Genomic DNA, 14,727 nt, shown 5'->3' on the forward strand with positions numbered 1-14,727 from the left:
TCTGGCAAAGAGATGCAGATACTGGCAGTTGGAAGTAGAGCAAACTCACATTGTAGTGGTAAAGTTTGAGACAATAAGACAAACAACTTTGTGTTTCAGCCTGAGTAAGGCATTGAAATAAGTGTTGGAGAAAAGGCTAATCTACTCCAACTGGCATGTTAAGCAGGAGCAGCTATGTTTTGCTGTGTGCTCAGAATGATGCAAGGTGCTGTAGAGGAAGCAGCAAAAGTAGGAGGCATGGTCTCTCCCTGATTCTGAGGTGCTTATCAAATAGCGAAGATAACCCTGACTTCATTATGTAATCTGGGCAAATGAGCAAAATATAATGCTGCTATAGGTGTTAGGGTAGGATGGGAAAAACTTCATGGAAAAAGCAAGAAATAAAGGAAGGAAAGTGTTTGCAGAAACAGAGACAAAGCCCGTATAGCTGGAGGAACTGCAAAAAAAAAAAAAAAAAAAAAAAAAAAAAATTCAGCATGGAGACAAAGTTAGCCTAGCGTGTTGATAGACAGTGAACAAGCCCATGTGATTGGAGTAGATGAGACCTGTTCAAGAGTGAGAATCTTCTTGCTGTAGGACAAGGCCATCCTGAGAGGTTTGAAGGCAGAACAAAAAAAGTCTTGGCTTACTATTCTCCTAGAGATGTCTGTCATTGCCTTAAGCCTATAATCCCATGTGAAAAAGTCCACCCATGCCACAGTACTGCTGAAGAAGTGGCTGTGTCTCAGAAGAGGACCCTGCTTCCACAGTTGCATCTGATTGAGATGGGGAAGACATCTGACCTCAGGTGGGCTAATTAGATTCTGGTGTTTGGGTTTTGGGGTTTTGTTTTGGGTTTTTTTTTTCCCCTGGTATTTGACATTTGGACCTAAGGCAGTAAGAGTTCGAATAAGCTGGTTTTCTGTAGAATGAGGGCAAGTGTTTTGTTTCCTTAGTAAGCCACAGCCATGTGCAAACAATTACATTAAAGCTTCACAGGAAATACTGAATTGCAGCAAAATGAGTTTATGCATTGAGAGAATCAGAGAAGGGAGGAGACCATGTGGCCCCCCAAATTTACAGATAACTTTCTAATCCCCAAACCCCAAGGCATGGTATATTTCTGTAAACTTCCCATTCAAACTGATTAGAGTGGGTTTCTCCTCCATGGAAATCAAGGACCCTTGACTAAGACAAAATGGTAGCCATTAATTTGCATATTGCCAGTGCTCCAAGCTGGTGATCCACAGAAGAAAACCTTGAGATGAGAATCATGTGCAAATGGTTTCTTAAAGGAGAGCTCCAGGGAGACCATAAAGAAATAGAGGAAGCAAGAGGGGAGGGAAAGAAGTCAAGCAGGGCGTGGATTCAGACTAAGTTGGTGGAGCCTGCAGGAGGTGCTGCAGTGGAAGTCAGGTCTCAGGTTTGCTTTCATCCTTAACCCCAGGCAAGGGTGGTGTTTTCACTCTGCCCTGTCCCAAGGATGCATTTAGGCAAGACCCTTGCCCTCAACTTCTCTGTAGCCTAGTAGCTGGAGATGAACTTGCAAAACACATAGGCAACTAGAAAAATGGCTTCCAGGTGGTAGAGGAAATCTAGACCCAAAGGAAGTTCTCTGCAAACAGTGAATGCTTTAACATCTGTGTGCCCCACCTTCACCCACCCCAAATAGAGAACCAAAGAACGGCATAAGCGTGGCTAATTCCTCCTGGGTACTTTCAGGTTTTCCCTCTAGAAAGCAGGATTTCCTGAAGGATGACTGTTGAAGGAATGTGATAAGGATCAGCCAGAGCCCAGTGTACACTCACAGCCTTGACCCAAGGAGAGAGAAAAGTAAATATTAAACCCAAAATCAATAAGACTGCTGTGTGCTTTTCATTTCCTCTTTTCCCTAAAGGCATGTTAGCTCTTTCAAAGACTAGGAACATACTGTTTTAAAAAAATAAACAGGGTCAGGCTGCCAAGAAAGCAGTGGGCATTTGCTTGCAGTAGTGGGGTTTTTACCCAACGTGACCTCTATGTAGGGTGAGAATTGTCGAAGTATGGACCAGAATTTACGAGGCTTTCAGGAGTCTTAAAGGCTCAAACTGATGAAATGTTGAGAGCTTTTTCTTTATTATGAGCAAATGATACACCATATGTCACTTTATTTTTTTTATATATAAGCAAGTGCTATATACTATTAAACTACTATATGAAGAATTCACTATTACTGAACTTTGAAATTCGTATATTTTAGGTAGTACACTATTGAAGTTTACTGAGAACAGTAATTCAGGATTCCAGTGAAAGTCAGCTTCCACTAAGTATTTCACAGCTGCACACAGGTGGATAGAAGGAATTCCCACAAGGCTTGGGGAAACCCTGAGAAGTCCTCCCCAGTGGGATCATTTATAGCTCTTACTTGGAGCAATGCTTGCTTCTTAATCATTAGCTGTTGTTGGCTCAAACTCCTCTTAATCTACTTTCTTTAGCATTTGGCTCATTTTCTCATGTTGTTCTCTCCAGAAGTAGAGTGTGAGATAAGTTTATAAGTGCAAGTAGTTTATATGGAGAGTGGTCCTAGGAACCACTCGGAGGTGAAGGTGAGTGAGGAGGTAAGACAAGGAAAGGAGGAAAAGCCATCAAAAGTGTGTTAATGAGCAGAATTAACCATGGTAGGCAGCAGGAGCTCGGGCCTTTGGGGACTTTGGAGAGATTTTGCATGACATGCCTCAAAGTTGCTCTACCAGAGAGGTGAGGATTGGGATATTTACCCAACACTTCCCACTGGCCAGGTCTTAAGAGCTACTTCTGGAGGCATCAACACACAGATACTTCCAGCCTTCCTTGCACACTGGATCGTCCTCCTGCAGCCAGAGAAAGCCCTTAGGGAGAGTTGCAGATCGTTTATTAGAGACTGTTCCATGAAAATAACAATCAGAAGAGAGGGCCAGCAGAAGCTGGGCAGGGCACAGGTGTGCTATGAATGAATGCATATTTCAATGAACAGAATTTGGGGCGGATAGTTTTCTAATCATTTCACTTTGAAACACCTGTGCTTTGCATTCCAAAGAACTATGTAAGCCCACATTGCTTAGTAGTCATAGAGAACTTTATGTAAGGATATAATTTTAATGTTGAATTTGGAGGATGGGAAGAAGCTAGACATATGAAGAAGGGAGCATGGTCCTAAAATCTTGGGCATTAGTTTGTCCATTCAGTTTTTGAGTGTAGAACATGGAGATTTATTTTTTTTATTTTTTTAAAGGTTTTATTTATTTATTCATGAGAGACAGAGAGCGAGGGAGAGGCAGAGACACAGGCAGAGGGAGAAGCAGGCTCCATGCAGGGAGCCCAACGTGGGACTCGATCCCGGATCTCCAGGATCAGGCTCTGGGCTGAAGGCGGGGCTAAACCGGGGAGCCACCTGGGCTGCATGGAGATTTAAATCCTAGATTGCTTGAAGAGTGATTCTTAGCAATCCTGTTCTCATTCAGAATGAAATTGTTTTGTTTCTAGCCATCTCCTACAGGATAAAATTTCAGATTTTTCATTTGATCCCATTTTAACATTGTGCTTCTCATTTTTCTGTGCCCACCCATTAGTCACATTTGCCAATTCCATTTTCACCAATCACTGCTTTGACAGTTTCCATCTTCCATCCTAGGTTTCTCTAATCTAGTTTCTTTTTTGTTTTTTTAAGATTTTATTTATTTATGAGAGAGAGAGAGAGAGAGAGAGGCAGAGACACAGACAGAGGGAGAAGCAGGCTCCATGCAGGGAGCCTGATGTGGGACTCGATCCTGGGTCCCCAGGATCAGGCCCTGAGCTGAAGGCAACGCTAAACCGCTGACCTACCCGGGCCGCCCTCTAATTTAGTTTCTTAGAAAAAAAATCTCATTGGAGACACAGAAATTCTCAATCTACTCTAAAACATGGTGGGAATGATAATTCAGATACCTGGGACTGGACTTGCCCCAATTTGTCTGGTTATAAACTTTCCCACTTTGTCTTGCCCCTCAGCCCAAAGGTAATTCCATATGTCTCAGATACTAATCTTGAAGTTTGTCTTAGGTTCTTGACACTCTGTGAGTAATTGCAGGGCATTGAAAAGGACTTAAATGAGAAAGAAAGTCTTCCCCAAAGACCTTGTGCCACAGATTTTTTTCTTGCAGTGGGAGTCACTGTCAAATTGCCTGAGTCACACATCTTTTCTTTCCAGTGTAACACACTCCCAAGGGACTTGTGGCTTCATCCTGAGCAAATTCAGTCAGCAGTGTTAGAGGGAATACTAAGAACTTTAAAGAATTACAAAGCCAGCTCAGACCTCAGTTCCTAAAAGATTTCCTGAATTCTTCCAGGTAGAGACAGCATTACTTGTCATCAGACAATGGAGTGTCCCCTTCCATCATATTCCACCATTGATGGCATTGCCCTTCCTTGGGCTTTCTCTGATGATTCTGACTTTTGAAAAAATCATAATCTCCAATACACATAATGTGTATTTGGACTTGTCACCCTCTCTGCACATGATGGTTTTCTACTTTATCACACTGTGATGAATTTCCTTTGATGGAAAACTGTTTTTACATACTATTATAGATTATTTCCATCAACTTTTCTTTCATTAAAAAGGCTTTACAATGAGAATAGACACCTGTACTCTGTCTGTAATTTGATTCAATTTTCAATAGCCCTTTACTGTGACCTATTTTTTCCGTATCTAGACATAGAGTTAGCTCTCAATTAAGGTTGAATGAATAAAACATTTTCTTCTTTATAAGAAGATCCAACCTAGTCAAGCTGTATGCAGACTTCAAATATATGTGTTTAAGGAATTCTAGGTATCTGGGTTTCTGACCTTATATCTGAAATCTCATACCAACTTCATTGACTTTGTTTATGTGGTACTGGAGAACAGGAAAGAAAAAAAGTAATACATAAGCATATCTTTACATAACTACAACAGGAAAAAAAAATCCTCACCTCAAAGCTGCAAACCAGTATTTTAATCCACCTAAAACCTCTCTTCCTGTGGTTTTTCAGCCCTCTTAAAAAAATACTTCCAGTGATGGCAAGCTCATTATCCTCCTCAAGGCAATTCAAACAACTTTCAGTTTAAAGAAAAGTATTCGGGGGCCAAATTACAGACAGTTGTAAGTGCTGTGCTAAAATATTTGGATAGCTTTCTGTGTTGGTCATCTTAATTAAGGGAACTCTGCAAAATAAACCACATTACCAACCCACATGGGAAAAGAAAACAATTTATATTGAACCTCAATGTCTCCTGACATCTGTGAAATCCTCATCCCCTAACCAACGTATTTGTTTATCCACCAAATGTGTACCCATTTGGGTCACCATCTCATTAGTGTACTATGAATGACTATGATTCAGTAACTGTATTGAATAGCTTTACTCTCCTTTCAACCGGAAGCTCCAATAAAATCATCTTGACATAAAGGAGTATCTTTCTAGTTCTGCAGTGGTCACATTGCTCTAGAAGGGTCTTTGAGGTAACCAACCCAAGCCATTTGTTCTCCATATGTGACCTAGCACAGGTTCCTTGTGTTCTGACTTCAATTATAGTCAACATCTAAGGTTGATCCCCAAGGGGCACATGAAGGGGTATGGGATACACTAAGCTTCTTTGACAACCCCAGTAGTCACTGTCACAGCTGCCTTCACACAGGCCTCTCCATTTCTAGTCTGAACAGTATCATAGTTTATTGTGCCCCCTCACCACCCCCCTTTGCCAGGTCTCTCATCCCTTCCTACTAGAATGCACTCTCTTACATGCACACCTGATCATGTTATCTTAATTGTTTGCCTCCTTGCCATCTGCATAAAATTCAGACTCCTTACTATGAAAATACAAAGTTGATGCTAACTTCTCCCTTCTTGATCTATCTTCCAACCTTGTGGGGTTAACTTTGTTCTTGGGTAGAATATGCTCCCTGCTGGTTCTCTTCCTCCCAGTCTTTGGCTACACCCATCCCTCAGAGCAAATCCCTACTGCATAGCTTCCAGGAAGCTGGTTTTCCCTCACATTTCCTTCCCCAGCAGGATAGGTTTATGCTCCACTGCATCTTGAGCTTATCTCAAATGCTAGCACTAATCACTCTGTATTGAAATAATTTCCTACACTACATCTTCCCCAAACCTGGAGTTTTTGGTAAGAACAGGCTGGATTTATCTTGTAACATCAGGATGTAACATAGTGTAGTTGCCTCATATTGTGAATTCATGATGAATGCAGGTGCTCCAACCCAGAAGTGAATAAATATTCAGCACACTGGAAAATCTAATCATGCTGCTGAAGACAGTTCTATGGAATATACCTTTTGATTGAACTCTGAAGTAGCTAGGTAATGATTGCTTTTATTGGAAGCACTAAAATATTAATAGTAGTGATCTCTGGTAGTTTTCCCCTGGATGATGTCTTTGTCTTAATTTTTATATTCCCCAAATTCTGTGTAAGGAGCCAAATGGATTACATTTATAACTAGAAACAAAGGTTAAGAAACATTGTATGTTATTTTGCATTTGCATTTACCCTTATGGCAAATGTGTGCAGAGCAAAAAGACTGGAATAAAGTCCTTAAGGGGTGGTCAGTGGTTTTCTCTAGAGTTGGATAAGAGGTGACTTTTTTCTTTTTCCTTCTAATTTGCATTTTTCCTGTATGAGTATGTATTCCTTTTACAATAAAAAAGTTATATTTAAGTTTTCAAAAATTAAAGAACATGATTTAATAATTGGAATAGTCAAATAATCAAACCACCTCCTATCAAGAGATTACTGAACTTACTCAAATCATATTTATTGTCAAGCCACTTAGTTATTCTGAGATCCCATGGAAAACAACATACATACAAGAATCTATCATTTAAAATGGAAAAATATAACTCTACAAATTATAAAACTAAAAAATTTGTCTTAGACTTTTTGGAAGTTAAGCGTATCATTGGACTGGGAAGAGAACCTAAGTCCAGTTGTGAATTATAGAGTTGGTTTTTAATGGAATGTAACTATTTCTGTTGCCAAATCTATTATCCTTTGGCACATGATACACCAGAGATTAAAGTTCCATATATTTAGTAAAATATTAGTAAAAAATTAGTAAAATTAGTAAAAATTTAGTAAAACTTTACTGTGAAGCAGTAAAAATAGCTTTAGTCATAATTTATACAGGTGCATATTTATAAGTAGAGCATAAATATTTGAGAAAAAAGCAAAGAGAAAGGTAGAAACCAACGTTATTTTAGAATTTCTTTTTATTTTCTTCTTTAAATCCATATTCTTTGCATTTATTATGAGTTAAAACTAAACACTCCTTCACTATTTATCAAACAAGACTTCTCTCAATTGCATTTGGTGAGAGTGGAGTAAAAATCAGTTGATTATGGTTATTTATTGAAAAGGAGATTAGATATTAGTTTTTAGCCATTATGAGTTGTCTTAAAGTTCTTGAATATTATCAATTATCAATCAACTATATTATTAATTATTGATAATATTGAATTGAAAATATGATTTACAAACTCATCAATAATTTTCATGAATGATTAAATGTCAGAGTAGACACTTCTAAAGTGTCCTCTAATCTGAGGCCTGAGAATGCTATCCTTAGAGCTACACAAATGCTAATACTTAAGACACGGAAGGCCAGCAATGATTGAACAATGGAAACATGGATGTACTTAGTACTTCATAGTGGGCTGGATAATATTTATTGTCCCACTGTGTCCTCAACACAATTCTATGAAGAAAGTCTATTAGAGTAGTCAACACCTTGTAATCTTAGCTGCTTATAATCTACCATGACAGAACCTTTCTGTCATGTCCATTGACAGGCAGTTCTGGACCTTGCTCTGTGTGTCCTGGGCTGACAGAAGAGCCAGCAGCAAAGGGAAGTGGAGCTTAAAGACTCTCAAGCCTCCGACTCAAATTGCAGCCTGGCAATGACAAACATCACTTATGCTCACAACTCATTTGTTCACCACTAGTTGCCCGGAACCACCCAACCATAAGAGGGCAGGACAGGAAGTACAGTCCTACAGTGTGTGGGGACAGTCAGGAAATATTGGTGAATAGTACTAGCCAGTACTACAGTGAGTGAATGTCACTAGTTTACACACGAGGAAACAATCTGCGAGAGGTCAGTTTGCCAAGTCATATAGCTAGTAAGTGAAAGGGCTGAGATGCTATTAAGGAATTAAGTGTGAATTCCAAGCCTACCAATTCTATGACATCTAGAAAGACATAGATATATTACAAATTGAACAGAGATTAGCAGGTATCTCACTGGTCTCACTTTTGTGAACTCTGAAATCCCTTAGCTATACTTCCTGCTGCCTGCCTCAAAAGCTGGAGACTAAAAATAGTGCCTTTTTTTTTTTTTAAGATTTTATTTATTCATGAGAGACACAGAGAGAGAGAGGCAGAGACACAGGCAGAGAGAAGCAGGTTCCACGCAGGGAGCCTGATGTGGGACTCGATCCTGGGACTTCAGGACCACGCCCTGGGCCGAAGGCAGGCACTAAACCGCTGAGCTATCCAGGGATCCCCGTGACTTTTTTTTTTTTAAACCAGAGCTGAATTCCTTATGCTAATGTACTGGCCCATGGAGTTCTTGGGTAATTTATTGACTATCAGGAGCAATGTGACTTGCAATGACTTGGAAGATGTTGTTAGCAAGATAAAGCCAAATAACCCTCAGAAGAGTCAATACTATCCATCCAATTTGCTTCTGTGATGTGTGTTTTTCATTAAGATGACTTACAGACAGGGCTGTTGCTTGCCGTAACTCCAGGAGCACGGTTCATATAGTACCCTGTGGTCCTGGCATAGGGTTGTGCAATGCATTATGCAAAAAACATCTGCCCTCCTCCAGGGCACATGTCCTACTTTCCCTCCAATTTCAGCCCCTCTCCTCCATGGCATTTCACCTCTTATAAGTAGGTGTTAGAAGGGAGGAAATTATCAGTAAAGCATTGAGAAGTCTATACAAATTTTGCCTTCCTGTTGAGGGAGGGCTTAGCCAATGAAAGTTCTTTCTGTCATTTCCCTTTTGGCATTTGACAACTTGTGACTTTAAGCACCTGCTGTAGATGGTGCAGCACCAAGCAAACAACACATTCACATTGCTTCTACATAATCTCCAGGAAGTGATCTCCACCTAGGCTGCGCAAGAATACCCCGGGTGTTTTCAGAAAATCCCCTTGCCCTTTTCCCCACCCTTGGGATCTGATTTGATTGGCCTGGGATAGGGCCATGGATAGTTTACAAAGCTTCTCAGGTGGCTTTAATAGTAGCCTCTGTTGAGAATCACTGACTTAAGAAATAGTTAAAAAGTATTCTGAGACAGGGTTACTACTAGGAAGTTCAACTTCCTAGACGACTGTACATTGGAGAACTATAACAGTGCTCTGTGAAAACAACGAAGAAAGATGAACTGTAATAGATTTGATTACTGCACCTACCAATTTGGTGTCTGGCCCACAATTTTGTCGAAGCTCATTCGTACAGCCATATTGCCAAATCTGTTAGATCACTGGTTCTCTCTTTTTTTTTTTTTTTTTTAAAGATTTTATTTATTTATTCGTGATAGAGAGAGAGAGAGACAGAGACAGAGACAGAGACATAGGCAGAGGGAGAAGAAGGCTCCATACAGGAAGCCCGACGTGGGACCCAATCCAGGGACTCCAGGACCACGCCCTGGGCCAAAGGCAGGCACTAAACTGCTGAGCCACCCAGGGATGCCCAGATCACTGGTTCTCAACTTTGTAGTTAATGGTGGTTGTGGAAAGCTTTTATTTATTTATTTTTTTTTTTATTTTTCTTGAACCTGCTCTTGATGTGCAAATGTCACTTCCAGGTCTGAAAAGCTTTTAAAATTCAGACACCCTGTCCCTACCCAAGCCCAATTAAAGCAGAGGCTTTCTGGGTAGAGGACAGGTATGTTTTGTTTCGTTTTGTTTTTTGTTTTGTCTTTAAATGTTCTCTCGCTGATTCCAAAATGCAGCCAAAGTCAGGAACTACTAGTTACTTTTAGTCAATATTGTATTAAACTTCATAGCAACTTTTTAAAATTGGCTCTTCCTTCTTCATGGGAACCAGTTACCTTGGCTTCCATGACTCCACACTCTCCTGTGTTCTTCTTTTCTTCCAATTTCTCTATTTTACGATGTCACTAAACATAACACCTCCCAAACAGGACCCTTGATCTCAGATATGTGCTTTTTGATGCCTTCTTTGCTCTCCTATGCAATGCAATATCTCCAGTTGTATAAGCCAGAAATCTGGGAGGTGATTTCAGTGCTGTCACTCCTCAGACCTCACCCACAAATCCAGGCCTTAGTCATATCCCATCTTGTCTACCTCCAAACACACTTCAAAGCCACCCTCTTCTCTATGCCTCCATAACCGTGTTAGGCATTTCTTGTCGCATCTTGTTGCCCTAAAACCTAGTGCCTTAAAACCATGAATGTTTTATATTGCATCCAGCTTCTATTGGTCAAGAATAAAGGAATGGCTTACCTGGATGATTCTGGCTAGGGGTCTCTCATGAGACCAACATGAGATATTGGCCAGGGCAGCAGTCTTCTGAAAGCTTGACTAGCACTGGAAGATTGGCTTCCAATGCGGCACACTCACATGGCTGGAGGGTTTGTGCTAGCAGGTGGTGGGAAGCTTCAGTTCCTTCCCACATGGAACTCTCCACAGGGCTGCTTGAGTGTTCTCAGGACATAGAGGTTAGATACCTCCAAAGTGAGTAATCCATAAGAGAGCAAACAGGAGCCTGCAGTGTTTCTTTTGGCTGATTTTTAGTAGTCACACACCATCATTTTTGTATGATCTTATTGGTTACCCAGATTAACTCTGTTTAATGTTCTAAGGAACCACACCAGCATGTGAAAACTGGGAGGAAGTGGATCGTGGGGACTGATTTGGAGACTGGCTAACACAACTGCCAATACTCTAAGCTGTGCTACAATCATAAGGAACCACATATTTTAATAATATTAAAATACCCTGACTGATCACTTCTAACTTTGTCATTTCAGCATTTTCTATAAAGCAGCCATAATGATGTTTTTTCCCCCACAATGACCTTTTAATAGAGAGAATTGGATCATGTCATCTGTCTGCTTGCACCCTTTAAATGCCATTATATTGAACTTAGAAAGTCACACTCCTTACTCTTCTCTGCAAGTCCTCAACATCTGATTCTAGCTTCTCTTTCAACCTCATCCTCCACTCTCTCCCCTCCACCACTGTATTTGTTCAAGGCCATTCTGGTCTTCCTTGGTGCATACTCCTTACCAAGCCAGGCTCTCTTTCACTTCAGAGACTTTGAGGTGATTTCTTGTGTACAGACTGCCTCCCTCGCTCTCCTCTCAATCTGGCAGCTGCCGCTCATTCTTTAGGTCTTAGATACTTTCTCAGAGAAGACCTCCCTGCCTCCCAATCTAAAACTTCACCCAGTTACATTCATCACAATTCATAATGATACTTTGTGTTTACTTACTGTCTTTACCCATCATGGCAGCAGGTGCCAAGGAAGCAGTGAGTGAGCTTTGTTCAGATTCTACACCAGGTGCCTAGAATGCTGACAGGTAACTAGGAGATCCTTAATATTTACTGCAAGCAACGAATGAACGAATGACTTATAGTCTTCAAGTGAGGATTCCACTTGAACTCCCCCAGTTTCAATTTGTGTTTCTCTTAAGCTTTGCCATCAATTTCAATGCTAGAGGTGAGAAAATAGAGCTGGGAAAACCAGACACAAACAGAGAAGTTTAGATAAAAATGAAAACTATTCTCTCTTTATTCCGGTAATACATTTTCCTCTAAAACCTGAAAAGGATTAACCTTTTTGGACTATTGATTTTTTAAAAATGGTGCAGAAAAGATTTAAGAACATTCTGCTCTATTCAAAATGATTTCTATAAGTAGAAAAGGTGATCTAGAAAAGCCCCAAACCAATTACCGCATTTGAATCGATAAGTACATTTTATATTTTTTTTTTGTCAGACACTTCTCACCAAATGGCTTAGAGAATATCATCTGTTCTTGTTTTTTTGTGCATTCCTACTCACACATATCAAATGAGGAAAAGCCCAAGGCGAGGTGCTCACATTTGCATCATAAAACACGTGGCACATTTAGAAATTGGCACTATAAGAGTAGATTTCATGCTGCAGAACACATTTATCTGCTGATGTGTGGTCTAGGAAGTGTTTTTATCCTACCAGTTCTGCCTCCCACCCTACCCTCCAAAAAAGAAACACTCTTTTTTTAATATATAAAGATTTTATTTATTTATTCATAAGAGACACACAGAGAGAGGCAGAGACATAGGCGGAGGGAGAAGCAGGCTCCATGCAGGGAGTTCATTGTGGGATTTGATTCCAGGACCCCGGGGTTACACCCTGGGCAAAAGGCAACCTCTCAACCACTGAGCCACCTAGGCATTCCCAAAAAGGAAACACTCTTGCAAAGTCATTTGTAAAGGGGTTTTGAAACCCTTTGCTCGCTGCTAATGTGCAATTCCTTCATTTTTCAGAATGATTGACAATTTCTATGCATATTGGAGCCTGGGGTAGAGTTGAGACTCAAATAGAAGCATGGTGGAGTAAGGGGAGCCCTTGACCAGAGGGCACTGATTTAGAAGACTTGTTTCAGACACATACATAGCTGTGTTAGGAGTGGCAGAGGGGAGGGTTAATATAGTCCAGTAGAAAGAAACAGGGAAACACCAAGAAACAGATGCAGGAACTCAGGAGTGTAACAGGGATGGATTAGCATAAGAATAAACCTCTCTACAGGGGACCAGGCACTAAGGAAGTAGTACATGCATGATTTTCAGTTGCTTACCAAGACTAATTTTAAAATAATTTAAGTGTATATTACCTTACATCTTTGATGTGGCAGGAAAATCCCTTCAGGGATTTATAAAGTAACCATATGGATTTGGGTAAGTATTTGATTCCTATTTAATTCTGCTGATTCTCCCCTTACCCTAGGAATTTCCTTGATTTTAGTAACACCACAGTCGCTGGCACTTTTCAAAATGCTTGAAGGGCAGCCCTTTTGTACTAGGGCCCATAACACAAACCAACTTAATCAAAAGAGAACGTGATGGCCCATGAAGCTTAGGACCTCCAGGGGTAGACCCAGAGAGACTGCACATAACACTTGAAGTGTGTCTCCTTCCTGGGCTTGGGGGCAATCACTCTCCAGTTCCCCTGCTCCTTCAGCTCTACTTAAATTTACATGAGCTCCAATCTCAGACAGAATGTGCCTGCACCACGGCACAGAGATCCACCCACGGCTCCAGGCTCACAACCTGTCAGAATCTCAAGTGAAGAGGTAGTCTTTCCCAATCAGGTCAGTAAAAACCCTGGCTGGGTTTTCAATGGATCTAGTTTGGGCCTCTTTCTCCACCCAGTTTCTCTTTCTGTTCTCATTAGACTGCCTTCCTTTCATCTCTTGGAACAAGTCTGCCCTGCAAAATGCTATTCGTTCCATCAGACTCTTCTCTTCCATCAGGGTCAACTTAATTCCCCATCCTTCAGATCTCAGCTAAAATGCCATTTCATTGGTGTGAAGTCATCTGATGTTGTAGTGACTCTGTGAGTTTCTACATTGTCTCAGGATAGGGTACCTTGCAGCTATACAAGGCTAGCACTATGCTGATCTCCTGGGATGCCTCCGGATAATGAGAAAACATGGCATCTAAGACTTTATAATGTGTGGTTTAAAATTCAAAATTCCTCTGGAAGCAACCTGTATTAACTTAACTAGACTTTCTAGGATGTATAGATTGATAGTTTGCATCTGTTTTAACAGGTCATACAGTCTTCCTGATTTTTAATATGGCTAGTGATACAAAAGACCCTTCAACAAACATGTATCTGGGCCCATGGTTCTTTTTTTTTTTTTTTTTTTTTTTTTAAGATTTTATGTATTTGAGAGAGAGAGAGAAAGAGTACAAGTGGGAGTGAGGGGCAGAAGCAGAGGGAGCAGACTTCCTGTTGAGCAGGGATCCCAATGCAGGATCCCAAGATCATAACCTGAGCTGAAGACAGATGCTTTAACCGATTGAGCCTCCCAGGTGCCCCTGGGCCCAGTTATATTGATAGTATATAATCTGAAGATGAAGTGTATCCTATCCTAAGTAACTAAGAAAGGCCCTGGGGGTGGAGGGGTGGTATGCCTGGAATCTTAAAGCCATATATTATTGCCTATGCTCTGTCTTGCTATTATCATACCCTTTACCTGTATTAAAACCTATCATCAGCATTGGTGAGGATGTAGAGAAAGGGGAACCCTCTTGAACTGTTGATGGGAATGCAAACTGGTGCAGCCACTCTGGGAAACTATATGGAAGATCCTCAAAAAGTTAAAAACAGAACTACCCTATGATCCAGCTGTCACACTACCAGATATTCCCTCAAAGAATAAAAAAATACAAAAAAAAAAAGAATAAAAAAATACTAATTCAAAGGGATACCTGTATCTCAAAGTTTATAGCAGCATTATCTACAATAGCCAAATATGGAAATAGCCCAAGTATCCATAGATTAATGAATAGAAAAAGTTGTGATGTATATCAACAATGGGATATTAGCCATTAAAAAATGAAATCTTGCCACTTGCAATGACATGGGTAGATCTAGAGAGTATTATGCTAAGCAAAATAAGATAGCCAGAGAATGACAAATACCATATGATTTCACTCATGTGGAATTTAAGAAACA

At 40.4% G+C, this 14,727-nt stretch overlaps 1 protein-coding gene across 1 annotated transcript in view; it reads right to left on the reverse strand.

The window, feature by feature from the left end:
• Positions 1 to 11,551: 11,551 nt before the first annotated feature.
• Positions 11,552 to 14,727, reverse strand: part of ANKEF1 (ankyrin repeat and EF-hand domain containing 1) — a 34,618-nt gene continuing 31,442 nt past the window's right edge. Inside the window, exon 11 of the transcript XR_013364894.1 lies at positions 11,552 to 11,734. The gene's annotated coding sequence lies outside the window, so the exon portion shown is untranslated. The remainder of the gene's footprint in view (positions 11,735 to 14,727) is intronic.

Source organism: Canis aureus, chromosome 26 (genome assembly GCF_053574225.1).
Source record: "Canis aureus isolate CA01 chromosome 26, VMU_Caureus_v.1.0, whole genome shotgun sequence".
Lineage (NCBI taxonomy): Eukaryota > Metazoa > Chordata > Mammalia > Carnivora > Canidae > Canis > Canis aureus.